The sequence below is a fragment of the Pseudoliparis swirei genome, chromosome 14 (genome assembly GCF_029220125.1).
Source record: "Pseudoliparis swirei isolate HS2019 ecotype Mariana Trench chromosome 14, NWPU_hadal_v1, whole genome shotgun sequence".
Taxonomy (NCBI): Eukaryota; Metazoa; Chordata; class Actinopteri; order Perciformes; family Liparidae; genus Pseudoliparis; species Pseudoliparis swirei.
This window is the reverse complement of record NC_079401.1, coordinates 9,321,824-9,343,707: the sequence shown is the minus strand read 5'-3', so window position 1 is coordinate 9,343,707 and position 21,884 is coordinate 9,321,824. Positions and strand designations below refer to the sequence as shown.

General features: G+C 44.2%; 1 non-coding gene across 1 annotated transcript; it reads right to left on the bottom strand.

The window, feature by feature from the left end:
* Window positions 1-21,323: 21,323 nt before the first annotated feature.
* Window positions 21,324-21,396, bottom strand: trnam-cau (transfer RNA methionine (anticodon CAU)). The gene has a single exon. It is a non-coding gene; the product is annotated as a tRNA-Met (tRNA).
* Between the last annotated feature and the right edge of the window lie 488 nt (window positions 21,397-21,884).

The following is a 21,884-nucleotide window of genomic DNA, read 5'->3' as shown; positions in this document are numbered from 1 at the left end:
TGCAGTGGATGTGGCAGTAGAGTGGCGTAGTGGCTGTGGTGAGTAGCAGTGGCAGCAGCGGCGTTGGTTGGTAGTGGCACTGGCAGTGGTAGAGTGGCAGTGGCAGTGGTAGCAGTGGTGGTGAGTGGCGGTGTGGTGGCAGTGGTATTGTGGTGGCAGTGGTTTCGGTGGTAGCAGTGGTAGTGGCAGTGCAGTGGTGGCAGTGGTAGCAGTGGTATTGGTGGCAGTGGTTTGGTGGCAGTGGTAGTAGGCAGTGGTGACGGCAGTGAAGTCGCGGCAGCAGTGGTGGTAGTGTTAGTGGTGGTGGCGGTGGTGGCAGGTGGTGGTGGCAGTGGTGGTAGCAGTGGGGCAGTGGTAACAGTGGTTAGCGGTAGTTAGTGGTGGCAGTGGTGGGACAGCAGTGTGGCAGCAGTGGTTAACGGTAATAGTGGTGGTAACGAGTGGTAGCAGGAAGTAATAGCGGCAGTATGTGGGGTAGTAGTGTGATGATCATATTAGTAGCAGTGTGGCCAGTGGTAGCAGAGTATAGTAGCAGTAGTAGTAGTAACAGTAGTAATAGCAGTAGTAGTAGTAGCAGTAGTAGTATTAACAGTAGTAGCAGTAGTAGTAGCAGTAGTAGTAGCAGAAGTAGTAGCAGTAGTAGCAGTAATAGTAGCAGTAGTAGCAGTAAAAGCAGCAGTAGTAGCAGAAGTAGCAGTAGTAGCAGTAGTAGTAGCAGTAGTAGCTGTAGTAGCAGCAGTAGTTAGCAGTCCATATTCAGAGTTTATATCTGAATTCTCAGAATTTATATCAAGTTTGGTTCTTAAAACCGATAAAGTTATTATTGTTGGAGATTTTAATATCCATGTGGATGTTGATAATGATTGCCTTAGTGCTGCATTCATCTCCTTGTTGGACTCGATTGGCTTCTGTCAGGAGGTACAGAAACCACTCACAGCTTTGGCCACGGCTTGATCTCTTGTTCTTACTTATGGCGTTGACATTGAGCATTTGAGCGTCTTCCCACAGAATCCTCTTCTGTCAGACCACAACCTCATAACTTTTGAATTTATACTGCGGATGTACTCCGTTAGTCAAAGTTTCTACACTAGATGTCAAACTGATAGTGGTGAAGCTAAATTTAAGGACGCGATTCCTTCTGTATCTGATTTGATACCACGTCTCAGTATAACAGAGGACTCCTGGTCTAACTTTAGTCCGTCCCAGATTGATCATCTTGTTGACAGTGCCATGTGCTCTCTGAGAATGACACTGGACTCGATAGCCCCTCTGAAGAAGACAGTGAGGAAGAGGAGGTTTGCTCCTGGTATGTACCCTCAGACCCGCAAACTGAGCAAGGCATCACGAAAGCGAGCATATGGCGTTCAACTAATCTCGAAGAATCCGCTTAGTTTGGCGAGATAGTCTTAGAAAACATATAAGAAGGCCCTCCGTAATGCCAGAGCAGCCTATTACTCATCAATAATAGAAAAAATAAAAGCAACCCAGGTTTCTCTTCAGCACTGTAGCCAGGCTGACAGAGTCACAGCTCTGTGGGCCGAGCATTCCTATAAACCTTAGTGGTAATGATTTTATGAACTTCTTTAATGAAAGATTTTAACTAATAGGGACAAGATTAATAATCTCTTGCCCTAACCAGTGCCAATCTGTCCTCAAGTGGAATGGCCTTGAAACACGCTGTATGCCCACAATTGTATATTTGGAGGGATTTTCTCCTATCAGCATTGACAATTATTTTCAACGGTTTCTACTTGAACACGTCTACCTGTCTCTTGGACCCCCATCAGCCGAGGCTGCTTAAAAAGGCGTTTGCCTTTATTTGGCGGCTCTCTATTAGATATTATCAATGTGTCTCTGCTAACAGGCCGCGTACCACACTCCTTCAAGGTGGCTGTTATTAAACCTCTCCTGAAGAAGCCACTCTGGATCCAGAGGTGTTGGCTAACTACAGACCGATCTCTAACCTCCCTTCCTCTCCAAGGTCCTTGAGAAAGTGGTGCCAAATCAGTTGTCGACTTTCTACATCATAATAGTTTATTGAGAAATTTCAATCAGGTTTAGAAAACACCACAGCACCGGCGGCACTGGTGAAAATTACAAATGACCTCTTAATGGCAGCAGATAAAGGACTCCTCTGTCCTGGTCTTGTCCAGACCTTAGTGCTGCATTCGACACCATTGACCATGACATCCTGTTACAGAGACTGGAGCAGTCGATTGGCATTTCAGGCACGGCACTAATTTGGTTTAAATCCTGTTTATCAGATCGATCTCAGTTTGTATTTATGCGATGGCGCTCGATAACCACCAACGTTAATCACGGAGTTCCACAAGGTTCTGTGCTTGGACAATTTTTATTTACCTTATACATGCTTCCTTTGGGCAATATCCAGGAAACACTCCATAAACTTTCATTGTTATGCAGATGATACTCAACTATGTTTATCGATAATACCAGAGGAGAGCATCCAACTCTGTAAAATTCAAGCATGTCTTAAAGACATAAAAACATGGATGACCTGCAACTTCTTGATGTTAAACTCAGACAAAACGGAAGTAATTTTAATCAACCCTGGCACCTCAGAGATCAATTATCTGGTGATGTGGATTGTGTAAACGGCATTGCCCTGGCATTCAACACCACTGTAAAGAATCTTGGCGATATCTTTGATGGGACTTGTCCTTTAACTCCCACGTAAAAAGCAAATCTCAGGACTGCATTCTTTCATCTCGTAATATTTCAAAATTCAAGCACATCTTGTCTCAAAAGATTTTCTGCAGAAAATTGGTTCACCCGCGTTCGATTTACTTGAGACTGGATTACTGCAACTCATATTAGCAGGCTGCTCTAATAAATCTCTTAGTCCCTCCAGTTGATCCAGAATGCTGCAGCTACGTGTTCTCACTAAAACTAAGAAAAGATCACATCACTCCTGCACTAGCTGCTCTGCACTGGCTCCCAGTAAAATCAGAATCACTTTTAAAACTCTTCTCTTAACCAACAAAGCCTTGATTGGTGATGCTCCATCATATCTTAAAGGAGCTTGTCGTACCATATTGCCCACTAGAGGAGCTCGCTCACTAAATGCGGGACTACTTGTAGTTCCTAGAGTCTTAAAAAGTAGAATGGGAGCCAGAGCCTTTAGTTATCAAGCTCCTCTTTTATGAAACCAGCTTCCAATTTCAGTCCGGGAGGCAGACACAGTCACCTCGTTTAAAATGAACTTAAGACCTTCCTCTTTGACAGAGCTTATAGTTAGGGCTGAATCAGGTTCACCTGGTCAGCCCCTTGATATCTGCTATGAAACATAGCTGCCGAGGGGCGTTTTTAGGATGCACTGAGCACCTATCTCCTCTTTTCTCTCTCCTTAAGGATGAATTTTCATCTCTCAATCACACGTTACTAACTCTGCTTTCTCCCGGAAGTCGCTGACTTTCGTCTCATGGGTCATCGGACCCCTATGAGAGCGACAATCTCTATCTGCCTGATGGATCGTCTGGGTCGTCAAATTCCTGCTCATGACTTCCTCCACTGTCCTGTTGAGACTCGCCCACTCCTCCTCCCACCGCCATCTGCCTGATGGATCGTGGAAGTCTCCATCGTGGAATATGCCTACTATGAACTATTCATACACTCTGTCATATTCATTGAATGTGTTTAACTCTAAATCTGTCCTTCTGTACACATTACATCTATGCATCTGTCCATCCTAGGAGGGATCACTCCTCTGTTGCTCTCCTCAGGTTTCTTCCTTTTTTCCCCTGAAAGGGTTGTTTGGGAGTTTTCCTGGTCCGATGTGAGGGTTTTAGGACAGGGATGTCTATGTGTACAGATTGTAAAGCACTCCGAGACAAATTTGTAATTTGTGAAATTGGGCTATACAAATAAACTGAATTGAATTGAATAGTAGCTGTAGTAGGAGCAGTAGCAGCAGTAGTAACAGTAGTAGCAGTAGTAAGAGTAGAAGTAGCTCAAATATAGGTAGTATTAGTAGTAACTGTAGTAGCAGCAATAGTAGTAGCACTAGCAGCAGTAGTAGTAGCAGTAGTAGCAGTAGTAGTAGTAGCAGTGGCAGTAGTAGCAGTAGTAACAGCAGTAGCAGTAGTAGCAGTAGTGGTAGCAGTAGTGGTGAGTGGAAGTAAGGCTCAGATATGGGTGGTAGTAGTAACTGTAGTAGCAGCAATAGTAGTAGCACTAGCAGCAGTAGTAGTAGTAGCAGTAGTAGCAGTAATAGTAGCAGTAGTAGCAGTAAAAGCAGCAGTAGTAGCAGAAGTAGCAGTAGTAGTAGCAGCAGTAGTAGCAGCAGCAGTAGTAGTGATGGTAATAGTGCAGTGGTAATGTATGACAGTCGTGGTAGCAGTGAGTGAGTATTAGCGGTGGTAGCGGTGGTAAGGTGGCAGAGTAGTGGCAGGATTAGTGGCAGTGGTGAGAGCGGTGGTAGTGGCAGTGGTGGTTAGAGTGGTGGCAGTGGTATTGACCAGTGGTGGCAGTGGTGTAGCCAGTATTAGTAGTAGTAGTAACAGCAGTAATAGTAGCAGTAGTATGATCAAGCGTGACAGTGGTAATGATGTGTGGCAGCGGTGGTGGCAGTGGTAACAGTAGCAGTTGTGGTAAAGCGATGCAGTGGTAATTGATTAGCCCAGCGGTAGTGTAGTAGCAGCAGTAGTAGTAGTAGCAGTGGTATTAGTAGCAGTAGTTGCGGTGGTAGCTTGGATGTGGTGGCAGTGGTAACAGCAGTCAATGGTGGCAGTGGTAGCAGTTAAAGCGGTGATGGTGTGGCGCAGTGGTGTGTGGTAGTGGCAGTGGTGGTGGCAGCAGTGGCAGCGGTGGCAGTAGTAATAATAGCGGCAGCGGTGGTAGGTGACAGTGGGAGTGGCAGTGGGAAGTGGCAGTGGTGGCTGTGGTGGGACAGCAGTGAGGCGGTGGTTAGTAGTGAGCACTGGCGGCAGTGATGGTGATGTAATAATGGTGGCAGTGGTAGCGGCGGTAGTAGTGGTAGCGGTGGTGGCAGTGAAGGTAGTGGCAGTGGCGGTGGTGGCAGTGGTGATAGTAGCAGTGGTTTCAGTGGTGGCAGCAGTGGTAGATGGTCGTGGGTGGCGGTAGTGGCAGTGGTATTAGTGGCAGTGGTATCGGTGGTGGCAGTGGTGGCAGTGGTCGTGGCAGCAGTGGTTCCCCAGCAGCAGTGGTAGTGGTAGCAGTGGTGGCAGCAGTGGTAGTCACGCAGTGAGTAGCAGTGGTGGCTGTGGTAAGACAGCAGCAGTGGCTTAACTGATGATGATTAGCGATGGTAGAGAGTAGTGGCTGAAACAATGGTCAGACAGCAGCAGTGTTGGCAACGATGGTTAACAGTAATAGTTAGTAGTAACAGTGGTAGCAGAGTAATGTGATGGCGGCGGTCGTCATTAGCGGCAGTGGTAGCAAAGTAATGGCAGGTAGTAGTAGCAGTGGAGTCAATGTTAGTGGCGGTGGTGGCTTAGCGGTAGTGAGGCCTAGTAGCAGTGGTAATAGTGTTAGCGGCAGCAGTGGTGGCAGTAGTAACCAGCAGTAACGATGGTGCTTGGCAGTAGTGGCAGCAGTGGCAGTGGCAGTGGCGGTGTTGTAGTAGTATTTGTGTTGTGGTCATGGTAGTCCATGGCAGCAGTGAGTAGCGGAAGTGGCAGTGGTAGCCCAGAGTAGCAGTGGTAGCAGCAGTGGCCAGTCGTAGTGCCGGTGGTGGTGGCAGTGGTGGTGGCATGGTGGTAAGGGGGCGGTTTTTGAAAACCTTTCACCCAACAACAAAGCAAAGGAAAATCCCCCCCAGAACCAAATTTTATTTTTTCACACAACCCAAACGCCCCAACCCGGATGGCCTGCCTGCAGATCCTGGCTCAGCACCCAAAAGTCTTTTAGATAACTGCCCTTCCCCAGCATGCCCAGGTTGGCCCTTGGAAAGCAGCACAGGCCATAATTTTACATCCACTGTCCCGGGTTCACACCGCAGCCCGCCAGCCTGCAAACCACTGGCCCATCTCATTTCCCTAGTTATAACCAAGCACTGTCTCACAGCAGCACGTTGCCCAGAAATTTGACTGTGCCATTGGCCACAGCAAACCCCAAACAGAAATTGAATAACGTTGTTAAGCACACAGCAGATAACGGTACACAGCAAAGCAGAGTCCCTTCAACATTATGCCAAAAGTTACAGAGTTCCAGCAGCTCTAAGCAGCTGTCAGCAGCCATGAGTCAGTGCATCCCTTCCGAGCTGCAGTTAAAGTCTGCTAAAGAATTTCGCAGACAACAGTGCACATACAAGACCAGTAAGCAGCCTCCTCACAATCGATCTGCAGTAGTACAGCGATGTGCACGCCATGAGCCCTGCGGCGACTGTCAGCAGTCCAGATGCAGCAGACAGCAGCTTGTATGCTGGCGTAATGCATCCATAAGCCAGGCAACAGTGCGCCAGCAGCAGCCAGTCAGCGCATCAGCTGTTCACTGCTTGTCAAGCTGCAGCACATGTCGCAGTTAGACGCAGGCAAAGCTATTACTGCACAGCACTGCACCCAAGCAGCCAGTAACATGCGTACAGCAGCAGCATCAGCAAGTTGCATTGCAGCAGTAGCCTGAGTGCCCGGTGCAGACAGCAGCCTAGAGCAGGTAAGCGACGCAGTTGCAGTGTCGCCTCTTCGCGCAGGTAGCAGCGCCTGGCTGCAGCAAGGTGGTGCAGCACACATATCACAGTGCCACACCTGGTGCACAGGTAGCAGCAGTCAGAAGCAGGGGCGCGCAGCGTTCACAGAGTGCTCAAATACACAGCAAGTTTAGTGGAACAGCTCCAGTGACAAGCAAAGCCTGTGCAGTCAGCAGAGCACGCTCACAACAGCAGGCCAGCACAGCGTGCAGCAGCAGCTGGTACAGTGCAGCAGCAGCAGCATTGCACATTAGCCAGTGTAGCCAGCGTGCAGGAACACAGCAGCTAGCAGCAGTGAGCAGGGCAATCAGCATGTGCAACTTGCCTCACCCTGGTTTTTACATGTTTCATGCAAACTCACCAGCCGCCAAAGCGCAACCATTACAGACCACCAAACCGCTCTGGTGTCTATGGCAATTTTCATCACTGCACAGCAGTATGCAGTCCCCACTGTTATCTCAGCCACGTTCACACATCCCTCCCCAGCTTGTTCTTGCACAAGCTTCACATCACCTGGCCCTTTTTACAACATGCAACTCCCAAACGCACGTACACAAAGGTCACATCTTCCTGACTAACTGTTGACTGCACTCCACTTCCCAAACATTATGTCACTGCATGTTATTCCACACAGAAGCTGTAGCGACATTCACACACCACACTAAAGCAAGAACAACGGACCATCTCTCAGAACTCAAACATATCGACAACAGATTCCAGTAATAGCACCAAGCCTCCCCAGCATCACGCACTGGCGACTTGTAAGCATAATAACTGCTACCTTCTCATCTGGCCCCAAGTGCAGTGCTCAGTGCGAAATGTCTGGCAGCACACAGCTCAGCAGCTCAAAGCCACTGCGTCACACTCCACATCACACGAAGACTGCACTCACAGCCAATTACCACCATCAACACTACAGACCACCAAATCTCTCTATTTTTAACCTAATCAATCTTCAGCACACAGCAGTATCTGCGTCCACAGTTACTTCTCGCCTCAACATCCCAGACATCCCACTGATCATGCACTCCTCCCTGGACTTCTTTTCACTCAAACTAAAACCCAAACCAACAATCTATCAATCTCTCAAACTGCCCCGGATCATCCCTACCAACTCTCATCACTCCTTACTCACCGAGCTTCAGGCTCCAAATAACCAAACACCCATCTCGTTTCCCAAAACAAAACCATCACACCACAGCTCCACCTCATCGCCCCTCCTTAAAGCCTCTGCAGCATCCTTCCCATGTGCACCCTATTAACTCCTCTCATCACCACTGGACTCTACCCCCATCACGCCTCACACCATCTGAAAGGTCCGACCTCAGTTGCCCTCATTCGACCCATCTCCAGGACCTCCCTCATCTCCAACACTAAGAAATAGACTGCCGCACATATCACAGTCCAAATGACTCGGACACTCAACCTTCATGAACCCTTCATCTGCTCCAAACTAGATACTTAAACACCCTGGTAACAATCACAACCTCTCCTCACAGAGCCGATTTCTTACCTCCTCATACTCCCCGACCTGTCAGTGCACTGCTTTGACCTTCGCACCTCAGCACATGGACCGCCTGGCTGACATTGGAACAGCAGATCAGCTGGCAACATCATCGCTCACTCACCGCCAAGCATCGTTCAGACAGACCACCAACTCTGAGTGAAACGAGTGTTAGCTCGATTCCCCAGGTCAGTATTGGCGTCGCCCTCTATTTATCACACAATTACTACCTCCTCACCACTGGCACATGTCACCATGAGCGGTCCATTCAGCACACCGAGACACACAGTCTACAGCTGCACAAACCATAGCGCCATCTCCTACCTCCTCATCACGCAAACACAGCAGAGAGCAGGTTACACACAGGCATTAACAACAAGCCTGCTCATACCTCCAAATCGCTTCATACAAACTAGTCAAACAGCCCTGTACAGCAGCCCATCCAGCAGCAACCGGATTGACCATTCTCACCCCGAACTCAGTAGCAGCATGACACCATCCAGCACCCTGTCCTGGACCGCCAGCTACATTGCGATCACTGGCACTGCATTCCTGGTTCACACTACCTCACTGACAGCCAACATTCAGCAGCAAGACCACAAGTCAGGTCAGTCATTGTACATGCCCGCAGCGGTCAGTATGCCCTCTCACCACTCCCACCAGCACAATCGCTGCACCATCCATTCAGCTGCACCCGGATCACAGCACATCGCCACAAGACTGCAGCCATCCTCCTACTAGCCTATCCCCTGCCTTGTACAGACACCGCAGCGGGTCAGCAGACTTTCCTCACACAATTCACATAACTGTGCCCTGCCATCTGCTCTAATCCATCAGTACAAATCACAGCACCACAGTCGTCATCCTCTCCATCGACGTTCCTGACCATTGTCAGCCCAGCACTTGTGTGCAGCAGCCTTCATGTTGCTATTCACACATCAGACTGCACCCACCCACAGCACAGCTCCCCATCAGCAGTCAGCAGTCCTGGCCAGCAGCACCCGCTCGAAACGAAACTCCTAGGGATCAAAACACTTCACAGACTATCATTCAGACTCGCGCCGACATGCTGTAATATGACATACTTGTCTCACCATTCCTGGTCCTGAGCAATCGCAGCAGCAGCTCAAAAAGCGTTGTGCACAGCAGCTAGCAGGCCCCCTTCCAGCCTGGTACACCACCGCAGCCCATGCAGCATACTGCTCGGATGCTAGCCACCCAGCCAGCAGCAGCGACCATTGCCGAGCCTAGTTGCAGCACCAGGCTATGGCCGTCCACAGCAGCAATCAGACTCCATCACAGTCAGTTGTTCAAGTCAACCAGCTGCAGGGATCTCATACGACTGCACCATGTTCTATGTGCTCTGTTAATGGGTTACTTGCATACTAGCCTGTTCTGTTGTTTGCCAGCAGCAGTCATAACTTGTTGTTGCAGCTTGTCAGCAGCGTTGAGTTGTCCAAGCAGTGCAGCAGCAGCCGCAGCAGCAATGTTGTCAGTCACGCAGTCATGGCATCTAGCAGTGGTTGCAGCAGCAGTAAGGTTGTGTTACAGCAGTGGCAGCAGCAGGGTCCCAGGGCAGCAGCATGAGCAACAGCTCAGTGGCAAAAGCAGTTAGCAGCAGCCATGAGGTGGCACAGCAGCAGCTGGTAGCAGACAGTGCAGCGGGGTCAACCAGCAGCAGCAGCAGCATACAGCCAGACAGCAGTTACTAGCAGGCAGCATGCAGCATTTCAGCAGCAGCAGTCCAGCAGTCAGCTGCAGCAGCCTGGACAGGGTGGTAAGTCAGTCAGCAGCGGGCACACCAGCAGTACCAGCAAGCAGTGTGTTCAGAGCAGCACCAGCAGCAACTCACAGTCAGCAGTTGCATGTTCAGCCGCAGCACAGCAGCAACAGCAGTCTGCTGTAGCAGGCAGGCACGTTATCACTGCAGTCACAGCATCCGCTACAGTTGCAGCACTGCAGAGCCTGAGTTGTTGTAGCAGACAGCCAGCAGTGTGCATGAACAGGTCAGTTGCAGCAGCTGCAGCACCAGCAGTCACTGTGTATGGCAGCACAGATCTCAGCTGGCAGCAGCAGTCGTAGGTGCAGCGTCAGCCAGCAGGCTGTGCATGCAGCACAGTTGTTGCATGCAGCAGCTGCAGGTACAGTCAGCAGCAGCAGTTGAATTGTTGCAGTGTTAACAGATTTGACAGCAGATCAGTCATAGCAGCATCAGTGTTGATATCACAGGCAGAACCAGGGTTGCAGCAGCAGTCAAGTTGCGTTGAGCTGTGTGTACAGCAGCCACAGCAGGGTCTAGCATGTCAGCAGCCAGCAGTGTAGCAGCAGCTGGTACATACATGCAGCAGCACAGCTTGTTACAGCGTTAGCAGTTTCAGTTGTCAGCAGCAGCAAGGGCAGCCAACAGCAGCAGCAGCAGCTGTTAGCCCATGTTGTTATGCTGCAGCAGCAGCAGCTTGCAGCACCAGGCACTGCAGCAGTCACATGGTGTTGCGGCCAGCATATGCAGCAGTTGCAGCAGCACTGCAGCCCAGCAGCAGCAGCAACACCAGAAGCAGCAGCAGCAGCAACGGTTAGCGCCAGCAGCAGTAGCAGAACGTCGGGCTGCCAGCAAGCTGCCAGCTGCCAGCCCAAGCTGCCATGATCCTGTTGCCGCTGTTGCTGTTCCAGCTGTTCCCAGCACCACAAACAGCTGTCTGTTCACAGCCAGCCACAACTGCTCACAGCAGCAGCAGCAGCAGCAGCAACTGTTGCAACAGCAACAGCAGCAGCGTTAGCCAAGCAGCCAGCGTTGCCAAACAGCGTTACGGCAGTTGCTTACAGCAGCAACAGCACAGCAGCAAACAGCAGCAGCACCAGCCACCCAGCCACAGCCTGAACCCAACCAGCCAGCCTGTTACCAGCAGCATCAGCCTGCAGTTGTTAAGCAGCCAATTAGCCAACAGCAGCAGACAGCCAGCCCAAGTCGCAGCCTGTTAGCAGCACAGCAAGGCCATGGCCCAGCAGCAGCAGCAGCAACGTTATCCAGCAGTCCAGCTACAACTGTTAGCCAGCAGCCACAGCAGCAGCCTGTTGTAACATGATCCCAGCAAAACGAGCAGCAGCATGACAAGCAGCTGTTGCCAGCAGCATGTTGCCAGCAACGTCAACCAGCGTTACAGTGTTGCTGTCGCCTGCTGTCAAACCGTCAGCCAGCAAGACACAGCAACACAGCAGCAGCAACAGCGTTGTCCGAGTTAAGCAGCAGCACCAGCGTTGTCGCTACAGGTTGGCACGCATTGCAGCAGTCAGCTGCTGATAGCAGGCAGCAGCAACTGTTGCCCGCCTGTTTAAATGAGTTGTTGTTAAATTGCTGGTTGCTGTCAACAGCAGCAGTACATAATTGTTATATCAAGAAGCTGAAAAAGGTTGCAGTAGCAGCAGCAGTAGCAGCAGCAGTAGCAGCAGCAGCAGCAGCAGCAGTAGTAGCAGCAGTAGCAGCAGCAGTAGTAGTAGTAGCAGCAGCAGTAGCAGCAGTAGTAGCAGCAGTAGAAGCAGTAGAAGTAGCAGTAGTAGCTGTAGTAGGAGCAGCAGTAGCAGCAGTGGTTAGTAGTAGCACTAGCAGCAGTAGTAGTAGTAGCAGTAGTAGCAGTAGTAGCAGTGGCAGTAGTAGCAGTAGTATTAGTAGCAGTAGTAGCAGCAGTAGTAGCAGTAGTCGTAGCAGCAGTAGTAGCAGCTACGACTACTGGTCCACCAGCAGGAACTCATAAATGATGCTGGTCTACCAGCAAGAACTTATTAATAATGCTGGTCCACCAGCAATAACTCATTAATAATGCTGGTCCACCAGGGTGGCCTTGCTGGTGAAGCTGGTCCACCAGCAAGAACTCAGAAATGAAGTTGGTCATATGTGTTGGTATTTGATTAATTAAGCTAACTGCACACATCATATGCCTCATGGTGCCATCGTCGGTATGTATTGTCTTATTTCGTTCTTATCTACACTGCATTATTTTTTTACAATATTATATTTTCTGAAGTTTATGGTAGAAGTTTGCTGAATTACTATTGTTAATGACTGCAGTTGTTCTTTGGCCAGCGAGAGTTCATGAAAGTTAAAACGAGATAAACATATGACTGAAGACATATTACAAGTTTGATGCAATAAATGATGTATAAAGTTAAAATCACAACCTTAATTCTTGTTAGAGATTGCTTTCATGTATCTACATAATATGCATCTGTGCATGTTATAGCAAGCAGAACATACCTGCAAACAAGCAGAGAGAGAGTTGATTGTGTTTTTTTTACGATTTAGTTTCACCCTTCAAGAAGCAGACAGTCTTCAAAGTTGTGATTTTTGGATGGTGTTTATCTGGCTGTCAAATGATATATAGTTCAGTACATTACAACAAAGAAAGCACACGTACATACACATGTCTCCACATCACATTTGTACATCCCAGCATAAACTGAGCCTAAACTCCACCTGAGAAAGTATAATCAGCCAACTAAAAATGAATGCAAGCGAGAATGACCATCTTTGATTCAGTCTAGTCAGACTAGTCTCTCTCATATGCATTTGGGAAGTCACAAATGTACATCTGATCACTTGTTTTTAAAATCATGCATTTCTGCTCTAACCTGTCAACTGGAATCAGACACACTGGAGAAAGAAGTGCTCCACTAACGAGTCGGATATGTGTTACAAACTCCTTAACCTTGTGATAAAGGAAAGGAGGTTTGTGTATGAAGCTTTTTGAACAAAACAACAATTTCTGTACCTTCTTCTGAAGGAAGGGATATGATATTCTGAATTTCACCATAAACACCATCGCTGAGTTTTGCAAAACAGTCACTGCGTCTCTTACTGAGGGTGTAGTTTCTGCCGGTATACACCAGTCCTTTATGCACCATTCTCTTGTGCACTACCATTTCGTCTGGTGCTTGTTTTTGTGCAGACACAAAGGCACTCCTCTCATCAGCAGTGGTCTCTGTCACTTTCCCATTGTCCAGAACAGTTGTGTCTTTAAATGTTGTGTATCTTTTTACTCTTCTGTCATTTGTCATATCCAAACAGAACTCCTTCACTTGCTCCCTTACTGCATGCCTGGAGGTTAAGAGAGGTATTGCTCTGTGCAACAGGAATTTGTTCACAATCTGGAGAGCTACACACTTAGTCCCATGAACCAGTTTTAACAGCCCACCATTTGCATTTTCAAATACAAATGCTGAGTGTGCCCAGAGTGGCCCCCATAATTTCACCGACTTTGCAAGGTGAGTTAACAGATGTACATTAAATGTCATTGACACTTCTCCATACAGCAACTGAAACCTTGCAACAAACTCAAACAGCATGTTATCTGCATTGTTTATGTCTTGGAAGGTGACATTCTCTTTCAAAAGAAGAAATACTGCTGCCACCAGAAGGCCTCGGTGCTTCAGATAGCATGGCTGAAGTACACCATTCAGGACAGGCAAGCTGTAAAACAAAAGCCATGTTCTCCACTCGGAGGCTTTCCACTGCCTGAGCTCTGCAAGAGGTCTGGGTAGTCGAGTTATCAGGTGTGGTGGCTTTATGTCCTTCATTCTTTTTTCTAGCACCCTCATAGTGGAGCCATTCCCAATGTAGTAGGGTTGGTCACTGTTGTTTAGAAGGAGCTCTGTGAGTTGTCTGATGACACCAAGTAACACAGCATGCATATAGTCTGGAACAAAGCCCCACACTATATCAAAATAAGGCATGTTGATGAGTGGCGATGGACCTTTCACACCTCTGACACTTTTGTTTTGTGCTACTGCCTGCTCCATATCTGCCAGCACTTGTTTTGCTTCTCTGTCAGGATATTCAGTCGCAGTCACAGTATACTTCACTGTTTTCTCTACAAGAGTACCAGGATGTAAACAGAAACCACAACCAAAGTACCCATTAAACTGTGTTGTGTTTTGCATAGTTGGTCTTGCCTTTGAGTCTACACAACAACATAGTCCAACAACTTTACTATTTACACAGTTTCCATTTTTTCTCCAGCACACACCTTTGGATGCCAGTGTTTTGGCCTGTTCAACAAAAGGTCTGAGAAAGATGGACATGACAGGCTCTTGAGCCCCAAACCACAGACCTGCAAGTACTACATTGTTAAATCTCATTTTGGGAGGAAGCTCGTTTAAATGCAGCTGTATTGGCCATATTGAAAATCTGGAAGACATGAACACAGGTGAGCCATCAGAATTGAAATTAAATGACACATTGTTTGGATCTGACAGAATTCCACCTGGTTTTGATAAGTTTTGATACTTTTCGCCATCAAAGATGTCAGAGATCACATGATCATTTTGTGGCCTTTGGTGTCTGTAGCTCAAGTTGTCTTGAATCTGAGGAGTTTCTAAAAGTGTCTGAATTTGAGGTGCAATTGGTATGTTGATAAAGAAACTTGAACTGTTCATTGAATCAATTTCAACAGAAGTAGTACAAATTGAACACTGTGCAATGTTTTTGTCTTTTATGTCTCCCTTTGTGCCAATATATACTTTACAGGTTTTGCAATAGTAGTGAAACTCCACGCTGTCTGAGTTGTTTTGAAAGACCTTGTTGAACAAATATTTTGATCTTGGTAGCACCTCTTTGCCAAACAGAGTATTTATGAGTTTTAATAAATCATCAAGTTGTGTCCCTGTTATATTGTGCCTTGCTGCATGACTCATTATCATGATCAGTGCTTCAGCCTTTGTTGTTGTACCTGCTGACATGAGCACTGAGTCCATGTCTTTGTGAAAACACGTCTCTCTCACTGGTTCATCCTCTCCAAGATCTTCCAGATCTGAATCGAGTCCATAAACACTGCCTTCAGGTGAGGAAGCCACATCTCTTGGTTGCAGCTAAGAAGTTAGGAGAAAGTGACCAGATGAAGATATTAGCTACAAAACAAAAAGAAAACACACATTCATAAGTGCATTTGAAGGAATTGGAGGCAGTGAGGTTGTAGGCTACAACAAAACTGAACAACCCTCACCGTCCCCTTTTAAACATATTGGAAAATCCATAGTGCCTGCAAAACTGGTAATGCTATGTAGAAATGTTTTTATTGAGCCAATCATGTGAACCCGGAGGCAAATACTGTCTATAATGCTAGGCACCATTTCAAACCAGCCCCTTCACCGTCCCCCACACACACTAACACAAGTTAACGCAACCCAAATAGACATTAGACAGGGGGTTTTCATGGACACATGAAGGATTTAGAGGTTTTTTTTATGGACTAAACAAACCTTGTGTACCTGAGAAAATGTTGCATGTCTTGATTATTTAAAGTAACGTATACGAATGGAATGTCGTTGTACACTCAGAAAACTTAAAAATAGTTCGCGTAACCCGATAAGGCTCACATGATGGACCAGCAATTCTCATTTTAGTGACTATCTCACCTAAATAGAGTGAATTATTATCTGGCTTTGAAATAAGACAGACTATTTATTTTTTATAAGCCCCACCTCCCTTTACCTGCAGCAGAGGTTGTAGCCTAATCATGCCATGTAGATTTGAAATCCTGTGTTATTGTGATTTCCATTTTTATTGAATGTGCTACAAATTAATGTTATTGTTTTTAATGAAAAATTATCTACTACAACTTTTTAGTATGAAATAAGACCTTGGCAAAAATGTTAGATTATGACAATTAGATTTTCCAATTCGTAGAACTAATGGTCTCCATCATTCGGATGACACTAGGTTTGTGATGCAACAGCCTATGATGGTAAAGATTGTTGTCTAATCCTGCCCAAGTATTCTTGGGAGAGGTTCCATTAATTCTATTTCCATGACCAAAAAGTAATTAAAAGAGAACATTTTGAATTACTTTCACTTTGTACGATATACTTTACGAACATTACTACAGCCTTTAATTAAACTTGTCAAAGTATATTTACATTATTTTGATTTCCCTTTTTCCGATATAATTCAAAGGACATATGTTGGCTGTAGAACTGTGGAAATATTGATGATTTAACTAAGTCTTCATGATTTATAAAACATCTTTTTTTCAATAAGGCTTGCTGGCAATCTTAAAACACCCCTCCAGTATGGTCGGTAAGCTAACCTGGTCGGTTGTGTCATCTGTATCCAGCTGAAGATCAGGATTAACAGGTGCAGATATGACCTGTAGAGGATGCAAAAAATACATTATTATTATAATAATTATTATATTTTAGCACATTGACAAAAAAATCCCAGTGAGAAATGTACTGTTTATATGGAATGAAAAAACACATAAATCCCTAACCTCAACATCTGCAGGGCTCAGGTGAGGACTGATTCTGTCCTCTTCATTGATGTCACCAGTGAAATCCAAAGCCTGAGGTAAATTTCAAAATGGTCAATCGTGTCTGTTTGATCATAATGCTTAATAAGTTCGAAATGGCCAGATGGAGGTGGTCTAGGACGAAAAAGAGATTTCACAAGCACAACAAAAACAACAACAGGTCTAAATGTAGTCAGGACCCGTGTCAAATAACTTCTCACCACAAATGTAAGAGTATTTTACCATCTCACCTCAACATCTGCAGGGCTCAGGTGAGGACTGATTCTGCCCTCTTCATTGTTGTGGTCATCAGTGAAATCCAAAGCCTGAGGTAGATTTTAAAATGTACAAAGGGGTTTCAACTATTTTCCACGTTAAAAGAACATAATCAGGTATGATATTTAAAATAATAAAACATGTAATATATCACAAGGGGGTAGCACATTGGCTTACATCCAAATGTCTTCTTGTCAATCTTGAACGAGGTATTTTAGTAGTGTTGTTTGGCTCCAAGTACAATTTGTACTTACGTTTGGATATTCTAAAATAAAGAATAACATGTACATCATTAATAAAAAAAATAAAAAAACGTGAATCCAAAGCACAAACTTAAAACCACTCAAATACACTTCATTTATAACTTATTACGACAATATTTGAATATTTAGTTAAAGTTAATTAGCTATTTGGCAACTACATGCTTGGATTACAGCATCAATATTTAGTGTGACATCAAATCAGTTACATTCAATTTAGAAGTCATGCAGCCTAACAAATCCAGCTTACACTCATATTGTTGAAAAACCTCACGCGCTGCATATAACTTAAAATACCCTCGCGCTTCCCGGTTTTAACTTTAAAAACATCACGCGCTTCCCGCATATAACTTTAAATCCCCTCGCGCATACTTATGGACATTTGACCGTTAGACGTTTGACCGTTTGAGTCAGTGACGTTTGACCGTTAGACGGACTCGCTTATTAGCATACAGGGTGATTGACGATGTTTGCCTACGTGAAGTACCTAGACGACGGTTGTAAAGAAATTGTCCCAGCTACTGATATCAAGGACTTTGACAAGAACGTAGGTAACGATCAAAAGAAAATGTACTGGGTGCGCTGGCAGGATGAATTCTTGAAGGCGCAGATATTGCTTCTGAAAGGTAAGTTATACATCTTATGTATTTTATTAACACCAGTTCATTAAACGAAACAGCGAACCTGTATAGCAAGCTGTATTCAACGCTACCGTTGGTTAAATTACGGCCACAATCTCAATTAACCATTAACCCTAATATCTTCAGTTCGTATAGCCTCTAAATGGTCTGTGAACTTTAAAATGCTATACAAACTACTCGTATTACAGTAACTGATATGTATGCAAACATATAGCTCGCAGGTGCCGCTTTTAAGTACTTACATGCAGTGTAATGTCCAGAGTCAAGAGAAGACGTTGAGCAGGAGCTCTCAGCTGGGAAGCGGGTCCGTGTGAGGCGGCTGAAGGAGACGTCGCCGGCCCCGCCCCCTTCAGAGAGAAGTGAAGCCGATGCAGCGCATGTAGGTTCACTTCACGATACCAACGAATACATTGTGACCGCTGGAAAATGGATCAATTATTGTTGCACCGGTGTCCTCTGTGTGGAAATGATTGCCATATATATATATATATACTATATTTGTAACAATATATATTATATAACTATAGTCTATATCCTATAGTTATATAATATATATAGTTACAAATATAGTATATATATATTACATTACATGTCATTTAGCAGACATATATATATACTATATTTGTAACTATATATATTATATAACTATAGTCTATATACTATAGTTATATAATATATATAGTTACAAATATAGTATATATATATTACATTACATGTCATTTAGCAGACATATATATATACTATATTTGTAACTATATATATTATATAACTATAGTCTATATATATACTTCATTTATATAGTTGTTTGTATATATAAACGTATATATATATATAAATATATAAAACATGTGTATATCTGTGTATATATATTAATTAAACCATTCATGTATTACAATTCCATTTGTAATTTTTGTTGCTAAGTTTTGTATAACACAATGATGTTCTTATCTGTGTTCAAGACAAATCAGAAAAAAAAAGTTGCAGAGGCCAACAAAAAAAAACCTCCTGGCTATTCTTCAAGAGAGGAAGAATCGTAAAAGGAAGTCTCCTATGTGCCCAACTCCCTTAAAGAAAGTGAGGGAGCGCATCCTCTCCGACAGCTTTTCCGAAGAGGATGGTGATGACAATGATGATGTTGGGGTTGTGCCAGAAACACTTTTAAAGGAGGCCAAACAAACACAACAACTTTACCAAAACAAGTTTAAGGAAATGTCCCTACAACTGCAGGACACAAGAAAACAGTGAGTGTTGATCTTTGTCCACTTTTTATTCAAGCTAACTTTGATATAAAACAGACTCATTGACATATGCATCCACTTATCTGAGTGTCCATTACTTCATTTGCTATATTATAAATGGCCTGAATACCACATTCAACCCGGATTTGGTATTTAATGATTAACGAATATTGTTTAATATATACTTCCTGTGGTGTCTTTAAATAGCCAGATAGTTTTACTTAATAATAATTGTATTAAATATTCGGAATATTTATAATAATGTAGTTAGTCATGATATATTTCCTTCTGTTACAGGTTAGAGGATCAGAAGAAAAAAAGTGCAGCAGTTGAGGCTGAAAACAAAACACTTCGTGGTCTCAACATTGAATTGCAGCAACAACTGCTGAAGAAGTTGAAGACCACATCAACTCCAATTGGTACAAACTAATTCCCCCCTGGAGATAAACAAAGTTTATATATATCTATATCCATCTATCGAACACTTGATAATTAGGTTCAGTAATAAAAAATAATGTATTAGGCCCATATTCACTAAACTGGTTTTAATGAAATTGTAGAAGTATAGTTCCAAATTAAAGTGGGTAAAAGTAGGCAAATAACCGCAACTGTGTTTACCTTGTGCTCTCTGTATTTTCAGAAACTGGATGTGAGAGTGCAGAGGAACCATCTGTATCTCCTTATGGAGACAAGGTACAATATGTGTACACATTCTTTTACAATATAATATATGTATACATTGCCAAAACCTAAAAAAGAAAACATATAGTATATAGAAGTAAACAAGATCTCTGAAACTGTATTCACTGGTTAATATAATAACTATCTTTCAATGATTTCTTAAAATCTAATGTTTTGATTGTTTATGTTTTGGAATTCTTTCAGATTACTTTGGAAGGAGACATTAATATTAGGAAAGAGACCTGGGTCCGCATTAACAGGAACAACCGCGACTCCTTATTTGTGAAGGAATTGGCAGTGGCAATCTGGGGTACTAAAACCCTGGGGGGAAAAAGCCTAACTGGGAAGGAGTGCCCCACCACCAAAACCACCCGCCAGCCTTTAACCCCGAAGAAGCTGCAAACATTGAAAGGTAGGGCATTCTTGATGTAGCAGTAACTATAGTCGATCTCGGATACCACGAACCGGCTTATTTGATATCAAGTGTTTCTTTGTTCTGATATGACAGAAACATTAATGTTATTTCTTACATTTATTTTCAGTCTGCTTTAAGGAGTGGCTCCAGAAAAAAACCCTGGAGGAGACCGAGTTGCAGGCCAGATGGGCAAAGGCAGGGCGTTACATTACAGAAAAAATCATGGACATAAACAAAAAAAACAAAAAAAACTTAATTAATGAGTGACTGAAATATTTTATGTTTTTATGTTGATGTTTTAATAGTTAATTCTAAATAGATATGTAAATAGTTCATTTGTTTATGTATCTGTTTTAATATTGTTACCATGTTCTTTATTATGTGTTTGTCCTATTTAATAAATAGAAATACTGTTTTGAAAACTTGAGATTGTAAAATATGAATCAACCTGACATTGTCAAATATACCAGCAATTATATGCTGGTTTATGGTGGTCACCAGAATCATATGCTGGTTTATGCTGGTTACCAGCAAATCAGCATAAACCAGCATAAACCAGCATAAACCAGCATACACCAATATAGACCAGCATATGTTGTGTTTTGGTGCTGGTATGCTGGTTTATGCTGGTGTATGCTTTTATGATGGTTTATGATGGTATGCTAGTGACCAGCATAAACCAGCATATGTTGTGTTTTGGTGCTGGTTTATGCTGGTTTATGCTGGTATGCTAGTGACCAGCATAAACCAGCATACACCAGCATAAACCAGCATACACCAGCATAAACCAGCATACCAGCATATACCAGCATACCAGCATAAACCAGCATACCAGCATATACCAGCATAAACCAGCATACCATCATAAACCAGCATATACCAGCATACACCAGCATAAACCAGCATACCAGCATAAACCAGCATACCAGCATATACCATCATAAACCAGCATACACCAGCATAAACCAGCATACCAGCATCAACCATCATACCAGCACCAAAACACAACATATGCTGGTGTTGCTGGTCACCAGCTTTGCTGGTCTATGCTGGTTTTTCTAGCAGGGCAGTAGGCTATAGATGTAGTAAAACAGTAGCAGTAGTAGCAGCAGTAGCCTACTATACTTGTAGTAATACCAGTAGTACAACAGCAGCAGTTGTAGAAGTAGCAAGAATTTAAGTAGAAGTAACTGTAGAAACAGATGTAGTAGTAGAGTAGTATTAGTAGTTGTATTAGTAGTAGTCGTAGCAGCAGTATAAGTGGAAGCAGTATTGCTTCAATATGATGTGGTTAATTCAGAAAAAACAACAGCTTTAACTCGCAACACACGGACACATTTCGAGGCTCAAATTCACAAAAGTGACTGCCCCGTGTGAGGCTCGAACTCACGACCTTCAGATTATGAGACTGACGCGCTGCCTACTGCGCCAACGAGGCTACAACTATGCATGAACAAGAAGTCCTTAAGTAGGAACTTCATGCATTGTATTGCACAATAAAAAAACATGGACAATATAATCTGTTTAACAGATGACATTCTTTAATAAATGCGAAATAAAATCTATTTTTTCAAGACGGCAGCGTTTACTAAATCAAACTGGAATTATTTGGTTGTAGTGCCTTTCTCTATCCGCCAGAGGGAGACAAAGCTCTATATTGTGTGTTGTATCCGTTGACTGCATGGATACAATACTTTAGTTATACACAAGTATCGTGTAGAACAAAATGAACTATGAATACTCTTTGATAATGTATGAGGTTATATCATGAGAAACCCTTCAATAAATGCGAAATAAATCCCCCTCAATGTCCACATATAAAAAACTCAACTGTGAAGCTTCACAACAACGTGTACTAAATCTCAACGTGGTTGTAGTTCCACTTGTTGTCCGGTGGGAGAAGAAAAGCTACTTTCGCTGCAGCGT